General features: G+C 39.4%; 1 long non-coding RNA gene across 2 annotated transcripts in view; it reads right to left on the bottom strand.

Annotated features, from left to right (window-relative positions):
* Positions 1-2,361: 2,361 nt before the first annotated feature.
* The window catches only part of LOC140657099 (uncharacterized), a 31,595-nt gene continuing 6,362 nt past the window's right edge, over positions 2,362-27,594 (bottom strand). The window contains exons 1-4 of one of the 2 annotated variants that reach the window (XR_012044217.1): positions 27,539-27,589; positions 11,375-11,513; positions 3,751-3,887; positions 2,362-3,168 (exon numbers count right to left, since the gene is read on the bottom strand). This is a non-coding gene — a long non-coding RNA (uncharacterized lncRNA). Of the gene's footprint in view, positions 3,169-3,750; positions 3,888-11,374; positions 11,514-27,538; positions 27,590-27,594 lie in introns of those variants that run through there. The other variant, XR_012044216.1, reaches the window with a different exon arrangement.

Here is a 27,594-nt window from a genome sequence, read left to right as displayed (position 1 = left end):
TGTGAATGTGCCTCAAAGATCTCTTTTAAATCTTGTCCAAGTTGCTATTATTTCCTTCCTTTTTATGCAATAAATGTTACACTGCTAGGAACAATATGTGTCCTCATCCGATATTGCAGCAGTCATTATTAGGAAAGAGCACCTTTTTAATAAAGCACACACACACACACACACACACACACTTATAATTATATAACTTATAAATTTATGATTATTGTACTATTTGTATTTATAATTTTATTTATATATGTTGTATATTTATATGCATTTAATGCATATATGCATTATGTATTTACCTTTTATGTATGTACTCACATTACATTTATATTTATATTAATGCTTTATATGGTATTTGCTTTATATGTTTATAGTGTGCATATTGTTTTATATAGTAGGTAAATATTATATGTGTATCATGTTATAGATTTACTTATTTAGATTTTATATGCTTTGTGTGTGTGTGTGTGTATTTTATATATTTATAGATAGATAGATAGATATAGATATAAAATGACACCGTGAAGGCTATAAGTGCTTTCCACCTCTTTGGGTGGGTGGGGAGAGTGTTAGGAGCTTTTTTTTTTTCTTTAACGGAGTCAGTAACAGCAGCTGCCTCTGCGGCCCCGGCTAAGCTGGTGCCAGGGCCGAGTGTCAAGGCTCTGGAGCGAGTGAGGTGTTTGACGCCGTGTAAGTGATGCAGGAGCAGCCCGAGGCTGAGAAGCAGGCGCGTGCTGCTCTCCCCGGGTTTCACCGCGGGTGGGTGCTTTTGGGGTGTACGTGGTTTGCTTTAAGCACAACTCCGCCTTGACTCCCAAGCGCCTGCAGCTAGCAGCACGCTAAATCCAGGTGACGCTCCCCTAGAAGCAGGCAGCACGGCCCCCCTGGCTGCCGGGCGCCGGGCCGGGGGTGCCGGCTCCTCCCCGGGCTAAGGCCCGCACACGCCCCGCGGCCCCAGCAGCCGCCCGCCCGCCCGCGCTCCGTATGGGGGCTCAGCCCTGCCCCAGCACGGCGGCCTTCGCTTGCGCAGAGCGGGACACGGCTAATAAGGAGACGGCTTTTGATGTTGCAGAATTTTCCATCTGTTCTCAGGGTTTATAATTACATGCAACTCACTGTGCACCTTCAGCGATCCATAATTGGTAGGCATGTGCCTCATTAATCATGCAGGTGCTGTGAGCTGCTACATGCACAACTGCAGAAGTTACGGCCAAATTTACATATCCTCACTGTGCTTTATATCATTTACCACGTGCAATTTCCTGACCTGTGGTTGATTCCGAGGACATTTGCCGTTCTTGCGGCTCAGGGCTTTGTTAGTATCACGAAGAGCCACAAGGTGGCACTGACTGCGAGGCACCTCCGCCGGGCCGGCCCGTCCTATCGCCGGGCACCGGCTGTGCCACTGCAGCAGCGGCGGCTCGGGCTGCTGCGGGCATTTTTGAGTAACTAGCTGGTGGCTCCAACAGCACTCCACTTTTCATGGCTTGTTTTGTTTTGTTTTAAGCTGTGGCTAGGAAATGCTATGGTTCTGTGACAACGATATGAAGCTTTGGGATTTAGACCGATTTAATTTTCTTATATGTGATAGCTGGTTGGTTTTTTGTTGGTTGTTTTGGGGTTTTTTTAAGGCCTGAGCCAAGCCATACAAACAGCATACAAAGACCAGACTGCGGTAAGTCCACCAAGAGCTGACATTTGTTATTCGTAGCTAAATTGGGTGAGTTCTTATCAAAACGTAGAAACTAGCAGTCGTGGGACACTCATGAGAGCGTCTGCTTGACGCTCTGACTGAAGCAGTACTCGTAACTCTGTTGGTACCCAACTTGCCCCTGTGGCTGCTTCTTTCTGGAGCCTCCTCCTGCCACCACACTGCTGAGTCCAACAGGGTTGCTCACTTTGCAATGTTTCTTAAGCAACCTCCCGTTGCTTAAGTACTTAATTTGCTTAAAGTAAGTTGCTTGAAGTACTTAAGTTGCTTAAAGTACTTAAGTACTCTTAACCTCCCGTACTTTAGCATTAGACATTCAGCTCTAGCCTGTCCAGGTGGTCCCAGTTGGTTCATAATGTCTCTTGTCATCTTGCTATAATAGTAAGGTATTGTTCATTACTTTTGACCAAACTGTGCCTTTTAGGCTGGTTGTAGCATCCTGAATGGTGCTCCAGTGGCTCATTTGATTGATGAGTTGCAATAACTGCTTTTGAATCCCTTTGTTGTGACACTGGTTTTCAGTTTCACCCATGTATAATAAATAGCCTAACAAACATAGTGTATTATTTCATTCCTTTATTAAGTCATTTATTACACTGCAAGTTCTTTAACTGCACCAGAGAAGTTTCTGGATAAAACCAATTTACTGTCATCATGGTTTAACAAACCACTCTTACATGGATTGCTTTTCAGTAAATCCATACATTACAGAACCTGCCCAACACTAAAACAATAATCTTTTCATTTAACAAACTTCTAGTCATAGAAAATTTTTATTTTGCCTGGAAACAGAGTTTCTTCTCATTACCAAAAGGGAAAACGTTCTCTTTTAAATGCCCTTCTCATCTATGAAAAGATACACACATCGGCCACATGCTGAAATACTACAAAAACTGCATTTCTTTAAAAATAGGATGAACCCCACACTCTTCCTGGGTTTGAATCAAACTCTTAGTCAAGGGAAAATATAGAAATAAAGAATACAGACAGTACAGTACAAACATAGAACAGATGTTTACATTTAAACATATGCCACAGCTGTTAAAAAAATAATTCAGACACCAACATATCAAAGGCACATTACTGACATATGGTGTCTGATACGCTTCCACAGATGAATACATATGCTGGCTTTGATGACAACCATGCAAATTGTATCTTTCCACATGAACAGTTTATCAAGGGAACAGTCAGATCTGTGCCTGTACAGGAACATGTATTTTGGATTTCTTCTGGAGGACACACCATGTTGTAACCCTACGGCATGTCCAGTCAGGAGAATGTGTGTCAAATCATTCGCTCCTCCTTGTTTCCATTCAGACTCAAGGTAAGACTTCAAAGCATGTGAGATGCGGCAAGCAGGTCTGCTTAGAAGTGAGGTCCAGCTGCCCAGTGGTGCTGCACAGTATTGCATCACAGTTCCAGGAAGCACCTCTCCTTCTGGGATAGCAACCCTGTCTCTAAAAGAAGGCTCAGGGGTGAGTACCCTCTAAAACAGCCAGACAACACAGTCGCAAATTTCAGCCAGCCACATCAGGTTTTTTCCCTCTGCAATGAAGGTTTGCCCTGGTTCCTGCAGTCCTTCAGCATCAGTAAGAGTACAAAACCCAAGCAGAGTCTCCCATCAGTTGTCACAACACAGTCCTCATTTGCTGCATTTGCTAGAACCATTCCATACCATGTTACTCATCCCACAAAGGGACCCCAGCAACAGCATTGCACTCCCACTGCTGCTGCTGAGCTGTTCTCCCAGAGGCAGGCAAGCAGAGTAAATTAGACACAATGGGCTACTCCCAGTGCTAGTCTCAAAACTGACAGCTTGATCTCCTTGGCATGTGGTTGGCGGTTACCAGCACATGGGAGGTTACTATTTGGCCCTAGGAGAAACAGGTGTTAAAGCTTATTAATATTATGGGGATCGGTCATGTGGGGCTACATGCCAAGGTTCTCAAGTCCTGTCTAGACTTAAGCATGTCTCAGTGGACAAAAGCATCATTTCAGGTGCTGGTAGAGCTTTGCTGGCCAAAATTCAAGGTACCAACCTGGAGGCTCTTGAGGGGTCCGCAGGGTCAGACGTAGGGTTAAGGGAACTTTCAAGATTTCAGCTTTAGAATTCAGTGCCTAAATTTTGCCTACATTCCTTTCTAGAAAGTCCTCAAGGGGTAGTTCAGCTCAGAGCCTGTGAAAGCAAGAATAAAATAAGCAAAGGCCATACTGAAGTTTACACAGATAGCAGCTGAGGAAGGTCAAGCTGTTGAGAGAGACTTTACTGTGCCTGCATATGTAAATAAACAAGGAAAAAAAACCAAACAACAAACCACCACTTGCTTAAAGCTAAATTAGCCCTATTGCCCTTGCGTCCCCAAAATAACTCCAGGTCCAACCCTAAATTCAAGTTCATGGGCACTACCTAATTCATGTGTCCTAAATAAATATTTTTCTCTATTTAACAACTAATGTATTTCTACATCAGCATATCCTTGAGTCTAGCAGTTAATTCATCATTTTAAACAAACACCATCCAACTGAGGAGGGTTGCCCATGAATGCACTAAATAAGGAGAAATTCCAAAGTGTTATTCGTTCTCTGGCTACGTTTAGCGCCTAATGGGGTACATTCGCTGGTCCCACTGATGCCTGGACAAGGCTTTCAGCTCATAGCTGGCTCACATCCTGTCACTTCACGGCACAGAGAGCAAGCTGTCCTCCTTCCCTGGGGACAAGAGTACATCTGTTCCTCAGCCCAAGGTGCTGAAGATAGGCAGCACACTAACTGGCGTTCAGCATAAAAATGCCGAGTTGGGCTTGCCTTAAGTTGCAGGTTTGATTGCAAGAGGTCTGCCTTGATGTTTTCTGTACTTCTAGTCCCAAGCTTTCTGCCCTTAAATAAAAATACTGTTAGTGTTTATAGAATTTCCACAGTTTATTTTGTCAGCCTCTCCTGTGTGCTCTCTCTGGTATAGAAAAAGAAAAAAAAAAAAAAGCCATATATTGTCTTCTAGTCACTAGTTGGTCCTCCTTTAAGGACCTTGTAAGACATTTTTTGTGTATTGTTTCCCTGCATATGTGGGCAGCTTTACTACTTCATCCCCCTCAGGACCACTTAACAACATCAGCAAAGCAATTAAGTGTAGTTTTCAGGAAAATGCCAGAGGCATTACACTGTCTGGATGGGAGTCTCAACCCAATTATTTTCAGCTAGTTGTGAACTGTGGAAAGTGGACTTTACTTCATTATAACTTCAGTTCCCACTGATTAAAAGTCTAGTGTGTTACAGACGGTAAGGAAAAATGAAACAATTAAACTTTCCAGCAATAAAATTGCTGCATATTCTTCAACATAGGGGTTTACTTCTCTCCAGAGAAGTGATTAAAATGAACTGATTGAACTATAATTTGATTGACTGAAGAGCCTCACTCCATTGCACTAAAGCTTAAATTCCATCTTATTGCTCTATTTAACTCTGAATATAAAAAAATTACTGGCGGTCTTGCAAACCCCTTACGCAGTCATCTAGCTGCAATTTCTTGCTGCTCACAGGCTGCGGTAGGTTCTGGTCTTTCTTTGCTCTGTGTGCATGATTCACAATGGATTAACGTTGAAAAAGAGATGATGACACCTAAGAAATTATGTTAATATAGCTTTAAAAAAATTAGAAAAGGCCTGTTATATTATCAGGTATCCTGTACCTATTACATAATCATTTGGGGATTCTAAACTCAACCACAGGTAAAGTTAATCCAAGAGACTGCAGAGAGTAATTGTCAGGTTATATACAGTTGTTGCAGCAAAGAATTAGCATATTCTCCTGACGAAAAATGCAGCCGTGATGCGCCTTCCCACTGCAGAGCTGTCTTCAGCAAGGTGTGAGGTTGCCAGATGCATAGGTTTGTATGCATGCATATGTATGACTCTTTCCTTCTAGGAGATCCTAGAGAGACACATTTAGTCTGGTCTTGAGTGTTAAGTTGTGCTGGTTATAACTCAGGATGCCTGGATTCCAGTCCAAGGACTGTTTCTCTGGACTTGGAGCAAGTTGTTAAGGTTTGCTTAGTCTAGGAGGCTTTCATCTCCACAGATGAAAAAGTGTGCTGCCACAGTCAGGGACTCCTATTGCAGCGTGAAGTCTTAATGAAGGCCAGTTAAGAAACAATGAGCTGCTTCCTTCTGTCAACAGGCTACCATGATGTTTTGATACAGAAAATACCCAGAATATCGTTTCCCCTCTGAAAATTTAATTGAAATGTCATTTCCTATTATGAGGTTGCCCCTCCTTATGACACCTGCTTTCTCTATTCCCACCCTGTATTTTGAAATAAAACACAGTATTTGACTTCCAGCTGCACCACAGTAACATTGAGTACGAATATATTATAGCCTTAAGTTGCAGCAAGAACACATTATATTGGTAATTAAAAGAATTAGGCTGGGTAAGTTGTGCAGATAAAGACGGGCAACAGCTGGGTTAAATACTTCAGGCACTTCCTCTAACAGGCAGCTCAAACTCCAAATGAAGTCAATAGATGTTTTTCCATTAACACCACCAAGAACCAGGGCATGTACTCTTTGAGCTATAATATTTACTACTGAGCTCAGTTTGCTGTTGAGCTTTGCACTTCTGGCTGTGACTGATCTACGAGGCTGGCTTCATAGCTAATCAGGCCATATATGTGATTTGTATCAGCTCCAACCCTTGGACATTGCCAATCCCAGTTTTACAGGGATTTCTGACCACAGTCAAGGGTTACGAATTCACGAAGTTCTTTGGTCTTACTGTTTAAGCATAGGGCATACCACAATTCTTCATATTTGTTGAAAGCTACCAAAAGCTACCAAGACTGTACTGGAGTCACTGAGGCGATACTGATCTGATAAAATGCTGCCTCCATCTAATTTAGAAGGAACACCTTTGACAAATTATATTTGCCACTTAATGATAGTCTTGCATTATTGGCCTTTTCTTTTGTTTCCTCTTTCATTTTGATTACCAATTACTATAAATGTTATCCTCTACTCCACCTCAACATATGTAACTTGAACAAAGATGTGCAGCAACAACAGTAACAGCAGCATTTTAAAGGGAGACAAGGGCAAATGCAGAACCACAAATTTGTAGGTGTCTCTGGAGGCTGCAGGATGTTTGCTACAGTCCCTGAGCCCAGCTTTATGTACACACACCAGACGTATGTAGGGCCCCAAACAGCTTAAATGCCTATTTAATGTCTATTTAATCTTTCAGTTCTTACAAAGACAGATGCATTCTCTCAACAACAACTTTGTCTGCATAAAAGCTGCAAAGAAGGTGCTGTGTTTGAAGTAACTTACATCTCACTTTCTTGCAGGACAAGAAAACAGCAAAAAGCGGAGCCCCAAGTGTGAAACTAGCCTTGAGACTTCTCTTATTCCTAAACCAGAAAGTGGCAGGGATCTTACAAAGCATTTATTCATCTCTCACAGCGCACCTACATCCATGGCAGCAAGCAGAGCCTGGGAAGGGGTTTTTTTGCCATGTTGACATGCGTCACAAGAAATCTGGGGAGTGTGCAAAGAACGCCAAGAGGAGGGCAGGACCTTCTTCCGAGTCCAGCTTGTGCAGGCAGGTGAAGGAGGAGGAACAGGCATCTGGTGACCCAAGCAATTGCTTAATGTAGTTCCCCAGAAAAGCGTCAGCGACTGTATGGACAGGAACTTGCCAACAGTTCCACCAGGCCATGCTGGACTGGCACATCAGGAAAAAAGAGAAGAATGGTTCAAAGCTGGATCTGTTTTCCGTATCCGTGGTTCTCCTGGCAGAAGCACAGGAATAACCATTCACGGATACCAAAAAGAATGTCATTTTGCTATGGATGCTGCAAATCACGCAAGTGACTCCTCTGTCCTTACCCTGTTAGGGAGAGGGATCAGAATTTTCTGGTTTTCAACAGCAAGTTAATTTCAAAATCTGTCATTACAAAAATACATAAAAACGTATTAGCCAGCAGATTTATATTTGAAAAATACAGCACTTTAATTACAGAGATACTCTAATTCTCAATTTTTGAGGAAATGTGATTACTGCAATTTCTTCATTAGGTTATAGTTTCACTATTTAAGAAAACATTATTTAAAAGGCACGGTGTTATCTGTTTATTCCACACTGTCCAAACCCCAGCAAAACATAAGCTTGAATACTCTCTTTCTAGCAACCAAGGTATTTCATCAGAAAAGCAGCACATTTGTCTCTTTTCTGTACCTTGTATGAAGCCAAATTTCTAGTTTGCAACTCTTCGGGCCATTCAATAACCATCAAATTCCTGGAATATAATTTTAGGTGAAAGTCTAAGCCAGTGACTAAGCCCTTTGTTCATTTTCTAAAAAAATTTAATTGAGCTTTTTTTCAGAAACACCACATGAGTAACAAGAGTGCCCTCAGCTTTAATATTACAGGAAAACCATCTATCATGCTACCGAAAATGTCTTTGGGCCAAAATTCCACACTGGATACATCCAAATCCCAATTTGAATGCCTATGTCACCACTACTTACATGTAACACTATGGTCATGGGGCCAGATTTTTCAGCATTCTGTGTATCCCCTACTTCACTGACAGAAATATCAAGACATTAATTTTAGGCACTAAGCTTTTTTACGTTTACTAACCTGCTGCATGACTTAACTCTTCAAATTACCAGGAGCATTTTACGAAGTGCTGAGTTTCTGCAATTCCCACTGCAGTGAGTACCAAATACAGATACTGAGTACTCCCTTGGGATTTAGCTCTGTCTTTAAAGGCTGGGATAGTGGTGATGTTTCTCCTGAAGAAATGAGGTTTTTGGATCTCTTAAGTCCTTTGCAGGATGCTGGGGTTCCAAAAAAAAAAAAACCAAACCGGAAAATACACTAACAGAATCCTCTCCTTCTCTACATCCCTTCTTTTCTACATAAGGGTAGGTTCTCCCTTCTTTCTTTTCTTATCTGAGGGAGACCTATGGTCTCCTTGCTAACTCTTCAAGAAAATCAGAGGAGCAACTGGGAAACCTGTCTTCCATGGACAAGATGAAAGATAGCTAAGTGAGAGGATGCGTCCTACTCGACACCTACAGTGTGGTCAAAGAGCCAGCTCACCCCCTTTTCCCAAAAGAGCTTGCAGACAACTGTCCAGAAAAGTACACGGTCCCCACAGCAGTTCTGCTAACAGCAGGATATACTGCAGCACTCCAGACCGCTGCTGCCGTGTCATTTCAGTGCCTCCGAGGTCAGCTGAGTGTATTAAATTAACACTGTTCCCAGGCAAAGCACAACGTCTGCGAACAGAATGGCGTAGCATAATAATGGGATACAAGGGGTAGATACATGCCGAAATATTAAATGGTTGGAAGGAGTAGGGAGCATTGACGTGATTCTGACTTATGTGACTTAGTGAAAAATGTACATTATCACACAGGTCTCCCAGCAGATGATGTGTCTGTTCACCACCACTTAACATTTTCACAGCTTATTTCAGTATTTTTGCATTTGTTTCACCCTTAAGAATTAATTTATGAGTTTAGGATTATTAACAATTTGAAGCTTCATTACAAACTATCCTGGGGGAATCTCACCTGCCTCATCCCATTAAATTATTATTCCCAAATATCTAATTTACATTTAATAAGACATCAATTGAACATCAATAAAATAATAATGAATTAATAAACTATAGCTTCCTAGAAATACTAGTAGCTTAAATATGTAAGCAAATGCAGTGCACAGTCTGCGGGTCAGCTGTCAAATCCCTCTGAGAATGTATGTCAGAATCATTTAGTATTTAGAATATGACAATAAGCTATAAAAATATTTAATTGCTATGGTCTTCAACTAATTCTTGTGCTAACTGTGAACCATACCAACCTGTGAACCTGTAAGGCAGAGCTGGGAAGTAACCAAGTGTTCTATGTGAGTAAGAAGGCCATCTCAAAACACTATAAATGCCTTAGGGACTTCACGTTTTCATGAAATGAAATGGCAAAAGAATTTTGTTTTGGGTAAATACTTTTTTTTTTTTTACTTTAACATGATCTCTTAAACTGACATGCTTTATATTTCTATACAGAAAGTTAAAATACATCTTTTTTTTAACTGCCTTAAACTTCTGCCTAAGAACATTGAAATAGCATAGTTTAACATTGCTGGTTGGGTGTTCTGTTTTAACAAAACATCAACCCCAAGGACAAATATTTCTATCGAGACAGAAATGGCATTATTTCACCCTGGGGAACTCTCGTAAAAGTAAAATTCTGGTAAAAAACCCATTCTTCTAAGCCTATTCCACCCTACAGCTCCACAGCGCTGTTCATCACTAATTGGGGACCACTTCCATGGACATTTCCTAGGCTCATACAAAGCCCACATGAGGCTTAATGAAGGAAGGGGAAGTGCAAGAGTCAAAATTTTCATTCTGGATTTTTTTTCTTCACTTCACCAAGTTCTTATTATGTACCTTCTTTTATAGTTCAAATTTTATCAGGACTTGAAAAAGATGTTGTCATCCATCCTGTTGGATGGAAGCATGCTACCATGTTGTCAGCAGCATGCTTCTCTGTCCCAGTCCACTAAGAATCACTTAGCCCTGTTCTTCAAAATGATCCCGCTGAAGTCACTGGAACTCCCTCAGCCCCTCACTTCCATAGGATTTACATGAGGGCTTTAACTGCCCATGTGTGGAACCGAAGCCAAAGGACACTATTATCCTTCTATGACAGTCTGACATTTTTTAATATTCACTGACTCTGACTCTCCTTTTCCTTTTCATCCACAACACATTTGTCTTTTTTAACTGCTCATGTCCTCTGTTTGGATATCTCCATTATACAAGCAAGGATTATAAGGCCAACTGTCCTCAGGCATGCAATGTTTCATGGCATGGGTTCATGCAAACATTACAATCCCATTTGAAACCTTAGTGCCGCTTGGGATGTTTACAAGTCCACTGAGATATGCTATTCAAACCCTAACATAGAGACGTTTCAGTTTAACATTTTAAAAAATTTTAAGATCTAAGTGGGCCATCATACATTCCGGTCTGACCTCCTACATCAGATTTTTATTCAGTTACTTCTGTATCAATCCCTATAACTCTTATTTGACTAAAATACATCTTGCTGAAATAATTCCAGCCTTAATCTGCAAATGGAAAATCCATCATCCCCTCTCAGCAGTTACACTAACATTTATTACCCCACACTTAAAAGCATGTCTTCTCAACTGAGCTTGTCAGGCTGTCACTCCCACTCACTTTTACTTCCCTCTGCTATGCAGTGCTTTGGCAGTCCACATTTTGGCCCCATGGAGGTGCTGGTACACTACAGTCTGGATGAGCTGTACTCACCAGTGGTATGAGCAATTCTACCATTCAGAAACATGCAAGCAATTGCACGCATACATTCACAACCTTAGCATGCCTTTTTACCGTGAAGGATTCATCAAAGTCCAGAATCAAGGATGCCTCCTATGTTCTCTCCCTGCTGAGCAGATCCAAATACATCCTTTTTGGGGCACTCTCATAGGGAAATGATGACATGTTTAACACAGAGAGCATTTGTCCACAGCTTTGAGGGATGGTTCTAATTTTAGGGCAACCCGCTTACCAGATTTTCCATTTCCTCTCGGTTAACCACACTCAAGTTTTGAAAGAAAAATACAACTCACCTCTCTGCTAAAAAAATTTCCACTATGGACTAGTTTCACTGCTGTCATTCAATCAAACTACTTGCTGACTTGAATAGATATTTTTCGTGAGTAAGAAAGAATAAAGCCTTCAGTTTCTGGGCCTTCTTTGCAATGGAACCTGTGAAAATCAAAATAAATACACCAATTCACCTTTAGTGAGTGCAAAAATAGTCTCCCAGAGTGATAGCTATCAGTTTGTCTCCAGTGAGAGCTGTATAACCTCTCCTGTAAACATGACAATGAATAATGATCAGTCTCTTACTCCTCTCTTACTCTCTTGTGTGACAGACCCTTAATTACAGCTATTACATTATTAATTGCTTCGGAGAATTCTACATGGCTAAAGCTGCATTCTCCTCTGGACATCAAAGACAGTATTAAAACCCTGCTTAGGAAAGCTCCTCAGAAACATCTGCTGATGTTCTCCCCAACTAAGGAATGCTCTGTTCTAGACAGAAAGCACATAGCTTCAGCTCACTGCCTCCTGCTCCCGGATGACAAAGCATCCTACAGAAATTGATACACCACTGAAAAGGGAAATATTTCCACATGAAAACACTGAGAGAAAAGAAAAGCCCACCTCTCATTAAGCTCTGAAAAACTACTCAGATTTCTGTTATCTTAGCCAGACCTCTAGATGCTGCAAAGTTCACCCATCCTTAATAAGTTCCTGAGCACTAAGGCTTGCAACACAACAATGCTAAAGCAGTATCACAAATTATGAATGTGTAACAGAAAATTGAACTAGAAACCACCCACTAAGGCACCGTACCACCAGCATCTATTGCTGCACCACAAGCAGAGCTGTAACATTTTAATGTTGTATGTATAGCATTTATGGGCATCCTTTAGGGATAAACATAACTCTACACACTTCTACAGTCAACTAGGAAGGATGTCTATACAGGTACCCCAAGGAGGGAACAACAAGGCAGAATCAAGATTCAGGTTTGCACCAAGCAATTAATGATTCGTAAACTCTTTATATGTAGGTAATATGAATCAAGTCTTACATAGTAATTACTAGAAAATTAATGTAACTGCCTCTCAAGAGAATTGCTGGAGAAGACTCTTATCTTCTGCAGGTATGTAGATGCAAGCTAAAACTAAGTATATGTAACAGGTGATGATACTTATTATGATAACATATTTGGTTTAGACTTGTTTTGGAATATGTAGTGACTTATTGATAGCCAACAACTTACAACATTATCTATGTGGAAAGTAATGCCTGGCAATTTATGAATTCTTAATAAAGCTCTGTGCTTCTATGTATTACTGTTGATGCTGCTCTTTATTTTGATTCAGCTGATTTTTGTCTGGGCTCAGCACATGTTTCCCCAGCTCCCTCAGGATTTGCAAATATAAATTCTGACTTGATGAGCCTGTTAAAAAAATTAAGAACTGCATATGCAGCGCTCCCCTTGTGTGTCCATGAAACTAACATTGGTTGAGGATGCTAGAAAGGCACACATGTGTACTAAAAGCATAGATTCCAAGATAAACATTGCATTACCCATAAGCAAGTTATACTATCCTAAAAGCATACTGTCAAGGTGTACTACCACACTCAATTAAGCCTGTATGTGCCATGCAGGAAAAGAATTTTCAGATGAACTACATCTGTAAAGGTAAGTTTCTTCAGAACTTCACAGCCACGTGGTGACAAAGCAAAAATAAGTAGATTTAAAACACCTCTTTGCCAAAACCTAAGCCTGTTCCATACCTGTACAATAGTCATTACTTTAGATGATTCTAAAGGATGACTGCATTTCAAGCAGAGTTTAATTACGTCACACATCTCAATTGTCAAGAGCTGTTGTAAGCAATTCTGACATACAAAGACACAATTCTCAGTTATATCTTTAGACAACAGTAACATTTCTTTGTGAACACTTCCAAGTATCTCTTACCAACATCATGTCAGCTACTCCATGAGCCATGTTCCTCAGCTGTGGGAGCTTAGCAGCTTTCCACTGATTTAGTCAACTGTGGGGATTGCTAAAGATCAGGTGTCATGTGATTTTGAGTTCACAAAAGTGTTCTGAAAAAGGACACTTAAACTATTTATCATTCTTGTTGCAGTTTAAATCCTGCATAATATTTTCGATGAAGCTTTGTGACTCCAAAAATCCACAGTCTAAATGAAGGACTGCTAAAAAAACTCCGATTTGCCACAAAAATCGATCTTCCACTGCCCAATTCCATTCTTAATGAAAGAGACAATTCAGAAACCTACAGGAACATGCTTTATTGATTCATTCGCAAGTCACTAAAGCCTGCTGCCTGTGTTCCCTCCAATAAGACTAACCACATAGTGCTTCTCGTGTACTGAATTGCAGGAAAAGATGATGACCCCAGATCTGTTCTGCTGGAAGTCCAGTGAGACTAAACATACCCAATAAATGTAAACACAGTACGCCACTAAGTTAATGATAAATGTGTGTAGGACACAAAGAGACTTACATTTCCTCTTTATTATCCCTCCAGTTAAGCCCCTGCTTTATCTGTAATTTATTTACCCAGGGTAGTTGGGTCCAGATGCATACCTGTTTTTTCATGGAGGTACTTGTTGTTCTCAATTTTGCAGAGGGGTTAAATAAGCCAGGAGGAGGCCAACCTACATGTGTGAGGTCACACAGTGAACTGTAATCTACACTGCAGTAGATGCCTGAATCCATTCAGGTTCAAGACCTAATTTGGCATAAACCTGGTGTGTAGCTGTGCTGTACTGTATATTTTATAAACATATCTTTCAATAATCTCCTGTGCTTCTTATGAAAGCAGTAACAAGCAGTAAGAACAGCAGAGCCTATACTGGGCAAACTTTCCTGCTAAATGTCACTAATGCATCTCAGCTGTGACCTGTAGTAATTTGGGTAACCTAATAAGGCTGAATGCCCCGTAAGAATCTGGGATGATACTCTGCCTATCTGCAAGATATGAGAAGTACAAGAGAGCAACTAGATACCAAGGTTCACCTAGCAGTCAGAACAAAAGTGAACTTAAAAAACAGATGTAAGAAAATACAGGAAGAGAAAACATATTATCAAGAATAAGAAAATCTGCTTTACATAGTCCTACCCATAGTCCTTTCAAGTACCACCATTTCAGCATTCATTTCCAACTCAAAACATTACATCTGCTTGTCCTGCTTAATGGAATAAGCTACACTAAGATTTAGTATCGGGCTTTACAGTAACTACAGTTACTACAATTATTCCAATATAAATACCTTGAAGGATGGCGTTTTCTCAGATTCACCCAGGTTTTGCCAGAAACCTAGTCTTCTGCCTTCTACCTTATGAGACAATAGGTTTTAGAGAGCCCACGTCTCTTAGATCATTCTAATACTCTTCTTCCCTTATATATGTTTTTGGTAAGTATGCACAGACCCAGTCAAGCATAACACTCTCTACTGCAAAACTCATCTGTTCACCTGTATTATGATTTCAGTCCCTTAGTAGCTTTAGCACAATTCTATGTAGAGAATGGCTTCAGAAAGCAGCCTCTGCTCTCAGGTAGCTGTTACTTGGATAAATAAGGTAACAAGCAATTTAGTAGTGTAGAGAGGAATTAGAAGATTTTTTATGCTTTTTAATATTTCCCCTAATTCTAAAATCAACCAAAACCCCAGCATAAAAATCACTTTTCCTTTAGAATTGTCTCTCAGCAGGGTAGTGCACACTGCCAAGTTATCGCTTTGTGCCATACTGTATGTTCAAAGCCATCAGTATTCAATGTGCTAAGAAGTGACACTGAATCCCGCAATCAGAAATAAACCCAAAAGTTTCAAAAAGATTTCAGAATTTAGATGAATAGAAATAGCTGCTTTGAAGCTGCTTTTACAGATTTACATTTTAGTCTGTTTTGAATGGATAAACAGACAAAAATATGTTTTGTAAAGGAACAATAAGATTTCCAGTTTAACACTTTCCATAGTTAAGATTGTAAGAAATACTAGGAGCCACAGAAAGAATTATTTATATTCACTGTACAGAAAGCTTATGTTTCACTTCTGCTTATTACTCGAGCTCCTGAAAAGCATCTCATTTTCTAACCTTAACAACTATTAACGTAAGCCACAAGCTTTCTGCAAATGTACATTCCCACCATCATTTACACTTTCATCTTTCCCGCCTGACTACAAGGATCCAAAACAATCAGGGCGCAATCATTGTTTAGTCAAGAAATTCAGAAGGTTTATCAAAGGTTTTCTTTTCTTCTGAAAGACACAACTAATGTTGCCAAAGCATTCATACACACTTAGAATTAAAAATGTTGAGAAAAGGGCTCTGAAAGGAAAATTAATTGGAAAGATTCATTCTCTAACACTGCTTCCTGTCACTTCACTCCTAATGACTGAAGTGTTTTTATAGTTTTCTGTGTTCTCCCTTAGTGTAATTTGATTTCCAAATCCCCCGAGCTCTGTGACAAACCTCCAGGGTGTTTCCAGGATGTAAAGGTCAGAGCTGAAGAAGATGGGGATGGAGTGTGCAGAAGACAAGTCTCAGAATCTCTTGCTTCAAATCCGTCACTGACACAGAAACCAGGGACAATAAAGCACAATGGGTAGTCTCTTAAAGGAAAATCAACCATGGTGGGAACCTCCTAAGGGAAAAATCAACCCTGGTGGGAACCTCCTAAAGACCCTAGAATAGCTGCCAGCAGAATCCAAGTGACATTCCTTAAATCAAAGGAAGAAGATGGCTTTCCCAGAGATCTTCTGCATGGAAATCAAACAGGCTTCCAAATGTCTTGAATTTCAACAAAAATCTTACACTGGGAAGCCCAAACAATGTGGCTCGCACACTTGGCTCATGTACAACGCTTGGTATTTAGGGTAATCCTCCTGTGCCATATTCCTGGACTTCTTCCCACCCCGCCCTCCAAAGAGATCTTTCCTCAGCTGGCTCCTTCACTGCCCTCACACCAGCCTCCAGATTCCTGACAAGATGTTGCTGTTTTGGTCTAGACATTTTATGACCTTCCCTATGCTGGCTGGCTCCATTACTGTTAAAGAGGTGCAAGCCAATCTCTATCTTAGGGTTCCCTAACAACCTTATTTTCTTTTTTATTGGTTAATTAACATAATCACTAGTAAAAAGTCTATAAAGAGAAAAATCCCTTTTTGGAATCTGAAAGAATTCTCTGCCGTTTCTGCATGATGTGCTTCAGTTTTACCTTGTTTGTTATTGCCTACTTAATCAAGTCCTTCTGTAATATAAACATGATCACCATTATGCTAATCTCTCCACTAGACATGCAAATATATAAACATTTGTGTGCCAAATTATTAAGGTTCTGTCTATAATGTTATGCCCCTATTTACTATCTATATTTTATGTCCTATGGATTTCTAAACATTTAAATTTATATCAGTGCTGTCACATATCTGCAAGCAGAGACAGCTTTATGAGCACTAAAAAAGCTGCAACACACAGCCACTAAATACTAATGACATAAATGGTATCCACTAATGGTCTCTATTTTTATTACAATGCAAAACTTCAATATATTGCAATTACCACTGCTCTCAGACTGAACCATACACACTGTATAACGCCAACTTCCATCTCTATAGCATAAAATGGCATGATTTGTTGTATATAGTTCAGCCCTGTACTGCAGATGTTGACTGAATGCTCAAGTCAGCAGTTGTAGCTAAAATTCACTCTATTTACAGAGTCTTACTGTTAACTAATACCCTGAATTGTCAGATATGCCGATGCATTAGACATTTTTCAAAGCCTACTGCACTAATAGCATGTAAGTGTAGCACATGTCTTGTTGTACCTGTCAACAGCCCAGTAACTTTGCAAAGGTAAAGCATGTCAAAAAAGGAAATTATCTTCTTATGCTTCTGTGTTAAAAAATCTTTAGTGAGCAATTTTTCTAAAATATTGCAATACAAAAGTGCATTCAGCAAAGCTTACTCTCTTGTAACTGAGTTTCCATTTTACCTTTTTAATGTTAAAATTTTAAATTCTTCATTCATAATTAGAACAGTGTCTCTTTTTACTTCAGCTATCAAAGAGTCAAAAACTTGCTCTTAGGACTTTGAGACAGTGGAAACCTCAACGTTGTCCACAAAACTGCATGAAAAAAGTGTATGGCAAAATCCCTCATGCATGCATCGGGGGGCGGTGGGGTTAATTTCGTTTCATCTATGCCTTTTACTTGCCAGAAACTTTCACCAAAAAAGGAGATCTAAGTTCATCTCTCGGACTTTTTCATGCCCATTTATCTCACATAAAACAAGCCCAGTTATATTCTCTTTCATTGACTTCAACTGAGAATAACCTCTAGAAAGCTGGAAGTTTTGTTTGAAACAGGAGACATTTTTCCTATTTCCATGCAGCTGGCTAGTCATTTACACAAGGAAAACACTGGAGACAAAGTAGGTGTCAGACTTGGTAGCATTTTACATGCATTTTCTGACACAAGGCAGACAACAGAAACGTGCACACAAAGTATTTCCCTTCAAGGGCCGGCTAGTGAGAACAGCAAAAACTAGAAGACATTAGTGGAATTATTACAGAGTTACCAAATACTGCTTGTGCTTAAAAATACCATGCTATTATCACCCTTAGCTTTAAGCGTGGAAAACTACTCCACCTGAAAGCAGTATTTATTTAAATGTTCTCACTCAGCTTGCATAAATCTAAACATACATGACTGACTACAGAAGAACAAATGATGTAAAATACACAGAATAATAATACCTAAAACTTACAACTGGGAATACTGATATGCTATTACTTATTTTTTCCTTTTCCTTTCTCTGCCAATGATCTTGAATATGACAACTGCTTTCTAATGTAATCTGAACCCACTTCAATGTTCTAATATTTTGACTAAGTAGGTTTTATAAAGGATCCCAGTTAACTGTCTCTGTTCTACAATTATAACAATAAAATACTCCAACTGAAAATTCAATGGCCATTTAATTTCAGAATACAGGATTTCTCAAAAGAACAAATTCATTAGTTTAAATATTTGTAAGAAAATACAGCTTTTCTAAATAACTAAAATATTCTAGCTCATTTTCTCAACCAGAATTTAAAATAGCAGCTCATTTTTGCAATTCAAAATGTTGGGGGGGGTTTCATTTTTAATCCTCTCTACACATCTTAAAACTTGAAACAAACCAGACTTGACTGACTTCACTGACACAAAAAATTAAATACTTGAGTACATGAAAAGCATTTAATTTTTTAATGAATTCCCCATTTTTTTTGAGGAAACTGTTGGGTAACTATAACCCCTTTTGAGGAGTATTTTTGGACATTTTGAAATGCCATCTTTGACAACCTGTACTGTTCACTAAATTCTATCTCCCTGCTTAACAATCACATTGTATCAAAGGAGAAAATTAGCTCTTCTAAATAAGACCTTGGACAAAATTTGAAGCATATCAACTTGAAAGAAATGTTGACTTTAAGTTTGTAAGTGTAACGCCTCCAACAGAAAAGTAGCAATAGGTCAGAGGTCTGCCAATGCCAAGCCCAATGGTCCCTAATTTAGGAAAGCGGCTGCCCTAGAAACACTGTAATATCAAGGAGAAAGAGTGAGACATCTGCAGAGGCCAAGTCAGATGGTCTCTGCATGAGAGTGCTCCCAAGCTCCTAACTCAGGCATCTCAGTCAGGTACCCGAGTTAGATGGTCTGAATCCAGCCCAAGATCTAAATTGTCCTGCCCTAAAAGTCCTGAGTGAACCGGGTTTGTAAATAAGGATTTCTATTTCAGCCTAAAAAGTGTACGTTCACTAACAGCACTGAAAGAGAACACAGCTAACAGCACAGCTGCCACCCAGAATCAGAATTACAAAGGTCTCCATGGATATTACGTACATTCACATAGCAGTATGTCCGGTGGGCTTCTGAACTCACAGACGTGACTGCTGTCTCTGGACACCTTTCCTGCCCTGTTGCTCAAGTCTCTTCTACAGTAAAGAAGAATGAGCTCTTGTGGAGCACATCTCTACCTAGTTACACACAGTGAAACCATGCTCCTTCGCTGAAACAGTAAAAACCCCATGGAAAACAACAAGAGCCTTTCTGTACATGTCAACGGGTGGTCGATCAAGCCCTTAACTAAAAGCCTCTTGCCTCCATTACCTGTTTGGAATATTTGGCTACAGACAGTTTTGTTTTCAGATGTAAAGACACTATTTTAAAAAGCACTCTAGGAAGGATGGCTGTCCGTATCTGCATTCCCTCCAAAGGGAATGGGGTGGAATATTTACACCTAAGGCAATAGTTTCTTCTTATTAAGGCAAAGGTGTTTCATTCTTATTATAACAATACAATGAAACAGCTATAATATCTGGAAGGTTTAGACTTTTGTCTTGTAACCCTGCAGATGAATAGCTTCAACCTTTGAAAGAAAGTGCAGTATGAATGTCTATTTTATTCCAGAGTTGTGTCTGAGCAGACTATTAGTAGAATACTGATAAATGCTACAATAGCTATTCTTTTTCCTCCCCTTCTGCTTTTATGCCATTGCCAATACCTATCCTTCCCCTGGTGCTGTCAGCTGATGCCTGCCTCATAACTCTCAGGGTAACAGCATTAGAAGAAAAAGAAATTAAGTTCAAATAAAACTGCCAGGTAGAATTCAACATTATGAGATTATGGACTGAATTGTTTTCTGAAGCAGATACATATATGCAGAGTTACACCACTAATGATCTACAAAGAACTTACATATTAAAATTTAATTACTATAATATCATTTAAAAGAAAGGAAAAGTTACTAAAGCTGATTATTTTTCTTTTTCTAACAGCTCTACGATTTTTAATGGCCAGTAATAACTAACTTTATCTTCTCTATACATTTCCTGGCAACCATGTTTGTAGCACCATACAAACACGTGTGTTTGTAGCACCGTGTTCACCATTCATAAATTCAACAAGTGTTATGAAATCTTCATCAAACGTGCATGTGGCTAGTAGGACATTTAACTAGGCCTTTGCAAATCTCCCTAGGCATTCTTATGCACAGTTGCATTTATACAATTCTCTTGTTTGTGTTTGCTCTTGTGCAGTAAATCTAAAATGATAAGGAGCTGCAACTGTTGGTCTTGTGAGTAAAAATAAATCAGTGAGATTATGGAGAACATGCAATATAAAGACTACACAATAATGATGAAGAAATCCAAAAAGTAATTGCAAGCCACGCAATTAAGAACAGATGAGTAACTGATTATGATACCAACAGCTTTAAATTATCAGTATGGAATTCTTTAGGTGCCTTTGTGAAGCAAATGAGTGAAGTTGTTTAACATATAACAGAAAAGTTATCCATGCTATAATTTATACCATGTATCTTAAAACCACAGTCAGATACTTCATTTTGATTGTAGCAACTGCCATCACCATCAGAAACAACCAGCTCCTTAACTGGCTGTTTCAAGAAAGCCAAATAATGAAATGCCACAGAGAACAAATACATTTTTTCCCTGAAGCAATGTCTTCAGTGAGTTAGAGGAAATGGCTATGTCCCAGAGAAGATTATAAGGCTGTAACTGATGTTCCATATGCTTTGAAAATTTGTATTTTCTCTGGCTCCCAGACAATTAGAGTCGAAGCAAAAATAACACATCTAAAAGACACTAAGAGAAAAAAAAACCTTTTTTCTCATAAATACCTAAATACACTTGGAAAGATTAGAAACATCCAGATATTTGTCCAATCTTAACGCAATCCAACACAGCAACATTTTGTTTAAAAGGCTCTAGCATGTCCATGGTTAAAAGTAACACTTCTACTGAGTCATAAATATTTATCTTTTAAGATCATGGTGGTAAGTACTGTTGAAACACCCACGCATGCAACTTAGGAATAGCTAACATTTGCTCATGGCTGGAAAGCTGTCTTGGTGAAGACAAACAATCTTACAAAAATGCTGTAATAAAACTAACAAGAAAACTTTGAATGTAGTATGTGTGAAGCGGGATAGTCAAGGAAAAGAAGAAAGTATGTGGCAATTTCAGTTTTCAGGAAAGCTGAGTCAGCTGTGGCTGTCAGCTGGAAGCCTGGACAACAACAGACATCAGAGGAAATCCTGCAGGTCTGCCCACCAAAAGAAATCTGACTAGTGTGGATTTCAGTGCACAAACAACAAAGGACCAGACCCTATAACTGTACTAAAACACTATTATGAGACTGAAAAAAAATTAGCAATGCTAATGGCTGAATGCCAGTGAATGCAAAAAGTATAGGAAATTAGAAGGATGTAGTAGTCATGGTGAAGCAGGTATCAAAAGATGAAAGGAAATCTAAGATGATCTGGGAAGGCAGACAAAATTGACAAATGGTACATAAAACAGGAGCTGATGGAAAAGGGGGGCTGTCAGTTAAGATGCAGAAGAAACAAAAAGAAGTCGGAACATTTATCAGGAGACTTTTATAAGGTGATTTGTAAATATATCTCAACATTTATAGGCAAGGATTTCTCTTCAACTACTTTCTTCGTGTACTTATCCATAGTTTTAGAGACTGTCAGTTTTGGAGATTACATCACAGGCATATTAGTCTTCCAAGATATTGAAACTTTTTTTTTTAACTTTCCTGAATAACAAGAGGTATTTTCATGTAATTCAGTCTGATTCACTGTAATTCCTAATCTTTGTCATCATATCAAATACCTTAAAGATACTGGGCATGCTTCCCATCGCACAACTATTTCAAAGAATGAACAAACTGAGAGTAAACAAACATGTGCTGGTAACTTTAGTGATTACTCAAAGAGTCACCCAGAAACTGTATTTTAAATGCTTGGAAATTTGAGGTTTCTTTTACAGAAGTCAGAGAGCCAACACTTTTCATATCCCATGGCTGCTCACATCGATATCTGCCCCAAGAAAACTCAAAACATTCGATTCTGCTAAGTCAGGCTGATGGACTTTGCAAGCCACAATAGAGAAAGTGTTTGTGGCATTAAGCTCAACTCTGTTGAAACCTGCTCTCCTTCACTTCCTCCCTGCCCACTCTGTGGAAGCATTGTTGTATTCCTGTGTATGTGAGCAGGATGCAGAAATGGAAAATGGCTAGGAAATGGCACTAAGCAAGAAAGAATACTGCTTCCCCTCAAGCTTTCTCAGCAAAATTACCCCCTTATATGCCCCTCCAACCCTCACTTCTCCTTTACGGTGGCTAAATCCAACACTCACACCCTTTCCAGAAGGAAGAGAGCTAATGAGGGTCTTGGAATTTAGCTGGGGTAACTCGTAATCTCATACAGCGCTTCATATATGTCCCTGCCAGCAGATCATTCATGTGATCTCAGGAAAATGTCCAGTTGATTTCCTTATCCCATCTTACTCATATTCATGTTGCAGAAATGGCATTTGAGTTTCTCCTCTCCCCATCCCCCCTTTAAAACTACAGGCAAAGAGAACAAGCCACCACTGAAACTCTGAACTGACAGCCCACTAGCGAGCATCTGGTTACTTTTTATATTCAGTCTTTCCAATCTGTGTTCACAGTTAACAGGAGTTTACCCGCTATAGCTGGCCTTCACCTGATAGCTTTTTAACTTATTCCTTTCATATTTACCTTAAATCCCAAATATCTGAGATGTCTAACTATGGGAATGAATTAGAATAGATTTAAAGATGTCTGCACAATGAAGGTTAAGAGCTAGGAATTTATTCACATAGCTGTGTACTAAGCTGTAAGGAGCTGAATTAAATGCAATAGTAAAGCAAAGCTGAACTTTCAGACGCATCCCCTCCACTTGCTGTCTCTCCTAATAGTAGAGGTACTGCTCAAAACCATAAAACCTAACTAGCTGGTATAAACTAACTTTACATAAGTGGTTATGACCTAAACAAAGTTTGAACAGTACATAGCCTCTGGGTACTCTTGCCCCGGTAAGACGTTTTGAGTTTAAATTTAGATTTTTATTGCCCTTGGAATGCTGAGATAAACTTTCAGTCCCACTGGTGCAACTCTGGGAAGAGACTATATTAAATTTTGCTGTTTGTGAAGGAGTGCGCCTTTCTTCTATTCATTACCAGGCATGCAAGCCACGTAATAAAGCTGAGCTGTTTTTATTCGTATACAATGTGCACCTTATTATGGCTAGCAGAATTCTGCAAGAGCAGTTCCTATTAGCAGGTGGTATCACACAAGAGCTGAGAATTACATCAGGGGTTTGTGGGGTTGAAAACGCAGACCTGACACACACCAGGGCCTATCAGGGAATGGTCACAGATTTTGTTCTTTACTTCTCTAGCCTGGGATAGATACCTTATCTCCAATTTCCCTGTTTCCACAGAAGAACATTTAGAAATAACTCAAACACAAACGAATCGGCTTACTGAGATGGCATTTTGAAAACACAACACCAAAATTAAACATCTGAGTTTTGAAATGCCAAACCAAGAATTTGCTTATTTGACAAGGAAAAAGTCTTGAATACCCTAATATTAGTAACACATGTTAGTCTTAGGTGCCTAACATTTTACTAGCAAAAGAAAAAAGTAGGCATTCTTAGGCCCAAGCAGAAGTAACAACTCTGACTCAGGAACAACCCGAGATACTAATAAAATTAAAAATCCATTGTTTTGTCCGAGGTTTCTTCATCACTTCCCAAACTGAGTCTGTCCTTGAGTCAAAACAGTTTAGTTAACTGGGAACAGGAAACAGCAACATTTCTCTTACAAGTTGCAAGGAAAGATTCACCCATTGCACCACTTGTTTTGTCTTGTAACTGGAAGAAGCATTCCTTATTTCAAATGTATTTGATCCACAATGCTGCGCATCTAGGCAGAACATTTAAGGTAACAGTTGTATTATGCAATGAAGCAGAGATTCCTACACATGACAGCTGATGCAAATCATCATTTGCCCCAACAAAATAAACATGCAAAGCAACTTACTCAAAGTTAGGCAGATTCCAATAACCTAAAAATACTCTTCAGGGCAAAACACTGGTAACCATCCCTATGACAAAGAGACCAAACGCAGTGTATCTCCTGGTGCAACTTGTCATTATCTTATTGATGTTCTCTCATCAAAATCTCATTCATTTCTGCTTTTATTTCAAGAAAAAGGTCATAAGCTTTCAGGGCACTGTGCCCATGCCACAAGCTGGAGGTCCACACTGGTGGCAGAAACAATTCCATTTTGTGGAAAATGGACGGAGGTTATCCAGATCTTTACCCTGCTAATAGCAGCTGCAGCTGGTATGAAATGCAGTGTTAACTTAGAGTAGGGCGTGCAACACTTTACCAGAGTAGTTCTCCATTGCATTATTTGCTTTTCAAGGTGGTATGGAAGGGAATCCCTACGGCTTTAATCACATTCATTATAGGGGAAGAGAATTTGTGATCTAACCTCTAACTCAGTAAGTTTAAAGGAGAATCTGTCATTTTGACTGATAATTTTTGAGATTTGTATTTTGTGGGGTTTTTTGGTTAGTTTTTTTGTTATTTAAAGACAGACAGGAAGTTTGAAGAGAAAGCTGAGAGGTTGTTTGTTTATTTTTAAAACACTGTCTCAGCAATATAGTCAAATTGACAGTGCTTCTCTGATCCCCTTTACCCAGAGGAAAGTTTGTGATTATTTTCTCTTTCTGCATACAGCATAAACCAAAATTGCTTAACATTCCCTTCCTCTTCAGTTCCTAGCCTATTCAGCTAGAACTGGCTTAGATAGGCATCTCTTTTGCTGGTTTGCAGGGCTACCTCCATCTTTCGGCTTCACTTTAAATCTTTCCAAAGCTGTTTTTTTCCAGAATAGCCTGCAATTTGTGGTTCTGGCCCTGGCCCTTCCTCCTCTTCTACCATATTTTGAAGCTTAGTTTTATACCTTTATAAGGCTTTTGATTTTATTATGTTTTTTTGTAACTCCTACTGCTGTCTTTTCTTTATGCTTTTATAGATATTGATAACATTATGAATTACATTATACTGTATAGAAATAAAGCTCGCTATAATTGAAACTCACTGCCATTTTCTTCTAGTTTTTGCAAGGGGTTGAGACTCCCTATTAATTTATTTTAAAATCTCCTTTAATCCTCCCGCTGGACTGATGTTTCCTTTCAGAAAAGGAGGACACTGTTCCAGCCAGAAGAAATGACATAGCATGAAGGAAGAGAGGGAAAAAAGTCCTGAGTCATGAAAGCAAAGAAGAAACACAAGTGAAATAGAATTGAGAGAGGATTAAAATCCACAAACTGGAAAGGACCAAAAAGTAGGATGGAGATCTAATCGAAAAGAAACTGAGGACTGACTCTACATAAGAACTAGGTAGATCAAGGAGGGAGAACTTGACCAAGGGAAAGCTGAACTAGAAGACATCTCTCACTTTTTAGCTCTATTCATTATCCACCCTGTGTCTTCTGTTCCCAGTGAGAGCTGGGAGTCCTTCTGACAAACTTTCTCTGGACACAGTCAATGCTGAAGCTTGAAAGCAAAGCCTCTGGGACAGCAGCTGCTCTCAGAAGGTCACACAAGCACTACCAGGGTGTAGTGATGCACCTGCACTGTCCTTCCAACAGTGGGATGAATAACTAGGCTCCAAGGAACATAAGTTAAGTCAGTTCTTGTTCCCACATCACTGAGAAAAGGGAAGATCCATACCTAAAGTTGGCAAGTTGACATATTTTGTGAATAAGTGCTTCCCTTCTTTCCTGGTACTCTGAAAGTCTGATTGCTGTGGAGGCAAAAAAACACTGCTAAGAGCTAAGCACACTGCAGCTGTCTCTCAGTAATCAGAATGCCTAATACAGCCATCAATAACTAACCACTGTTCAGGATCACAGACCACAGCCTGCTTGCCTCACCTGTGTGCAGCCTGGCTGACTCCCTGCAGACCTTTCTGTCAATTAGAGAAGCAATTTTTTTTTCTCAGTTCATTAACCTTCTTTCTACTCCTATACACCATTTTGGAAAACCCATGTTTACAGTAACTGAATGCACACTGCACTCATCAAAAGGAGCGTTACAGTGTTAAATCAGAGCCCACAGTTACAGAATACACTGCTTAATCTACCATCCTTAGCAGTTCTGTAGTGTGAGGTAACAGCATTTAAAACAGAGCAGTACCAACTAAAGAAGTTGAAAAGGGCACCATTTTCTGCAATTATTCCCATGGAAGGCACAATTGGATAAAAAAACGATGATCTTTTAATACTCGTCCTTCTGAATTGGATGTTAAAAAGTAAATCCCTTTGAGCATCATGGCTATACCTTAAAGATGAGTCCAGCAATAAAAAAGATTTTCTATGGATAATTGATAAATCTTCTACTAGTTGGAGAAGAAAAAAAAAGAATACCCCAAGGTATGACAAGTTTGCGATATAGGCGATATACGATAGTAATTGACATCCTAACAACAGAAGACTATAAAGATACCCTGAAATTATTTTATTTTCTATTTCTTCCCTATCTGCTCTTCCTCCTCTGTTTCTTCAGTGAGCCAGACTTGCCAGCAAGGCAATTTAATCTTCCAGGGATAAAGAAACTCTTCCTTGTCTAAGAAAAATAAAAACTTCTACTGGTCAAGGACAGAAAGCCCAAGAGGAGGAATTATCTACTGACAGTGAGCTATGTTTTTTTATCTCTAGGAACGGAAGCAGTAGCATTCTGGAAGAAATAACATTGATTTAGCTAGAATGTAAGGAAGACATCTTCTGTTTGATGTATGTTGCTTTCTGGACAAGGGTAGGACAATAGGCTGTATTCCCTGAACAAAATACCTCCTACTGTGTTTTCACTATTATTTAGTGAGAAGTATTTTATTTCCTTGTAACATTAAACTCTGAACCATGAGAAACTTCATGCTCAGTCATGAACCTGAATGGATGCTTATTTAAGGAGCTACCAACAAGGTAATTCTTCTGGGCTCTTGTGCCATGCGTAACTGGGAGAGGGAAGAGCCGTTTGTCCTATCCTGTACAGATAATAAAGTAACCCGTGCCAGCCAAAGAAACAGGTACAATTTACCTCCTTGGTACAGCAAAACAGAAACAGAAACCATATCTCAACTATTGCATAAATTTACAAGCCTGAGCAACCTTTTTTCTCCGTTTTTGTTACCGCACTTAACAGCACAGTAGTATGCAATGACTGTCAATAAAGTAATAGTTAACAAAACTAACTTACTAGTCAAAGAAACAAACTTGCTTACTTGGGCTAAAATGTAAACACAGAACAAACCTCCACATCTGTCTCCTTTTCTTCACG

This window comes from Ciconia boyciana, chromosome 9 (assembly GCF_034638445.1).
Source record: "Ciconia boyciana chromosome 9, ASM3463844v1, whole genome shotgun sequence".
Lineage (NCBI taxonomy): Eukaryota > Metazoa > Chordata > Aves > Ciconiiformes > Ciconiidae > Ciconia > Ciconia boyciana.
Note: the sequence above shows the minus strand (reverse complement) of the source record. Positions and strands in the feature narration are given on the sequence as shown.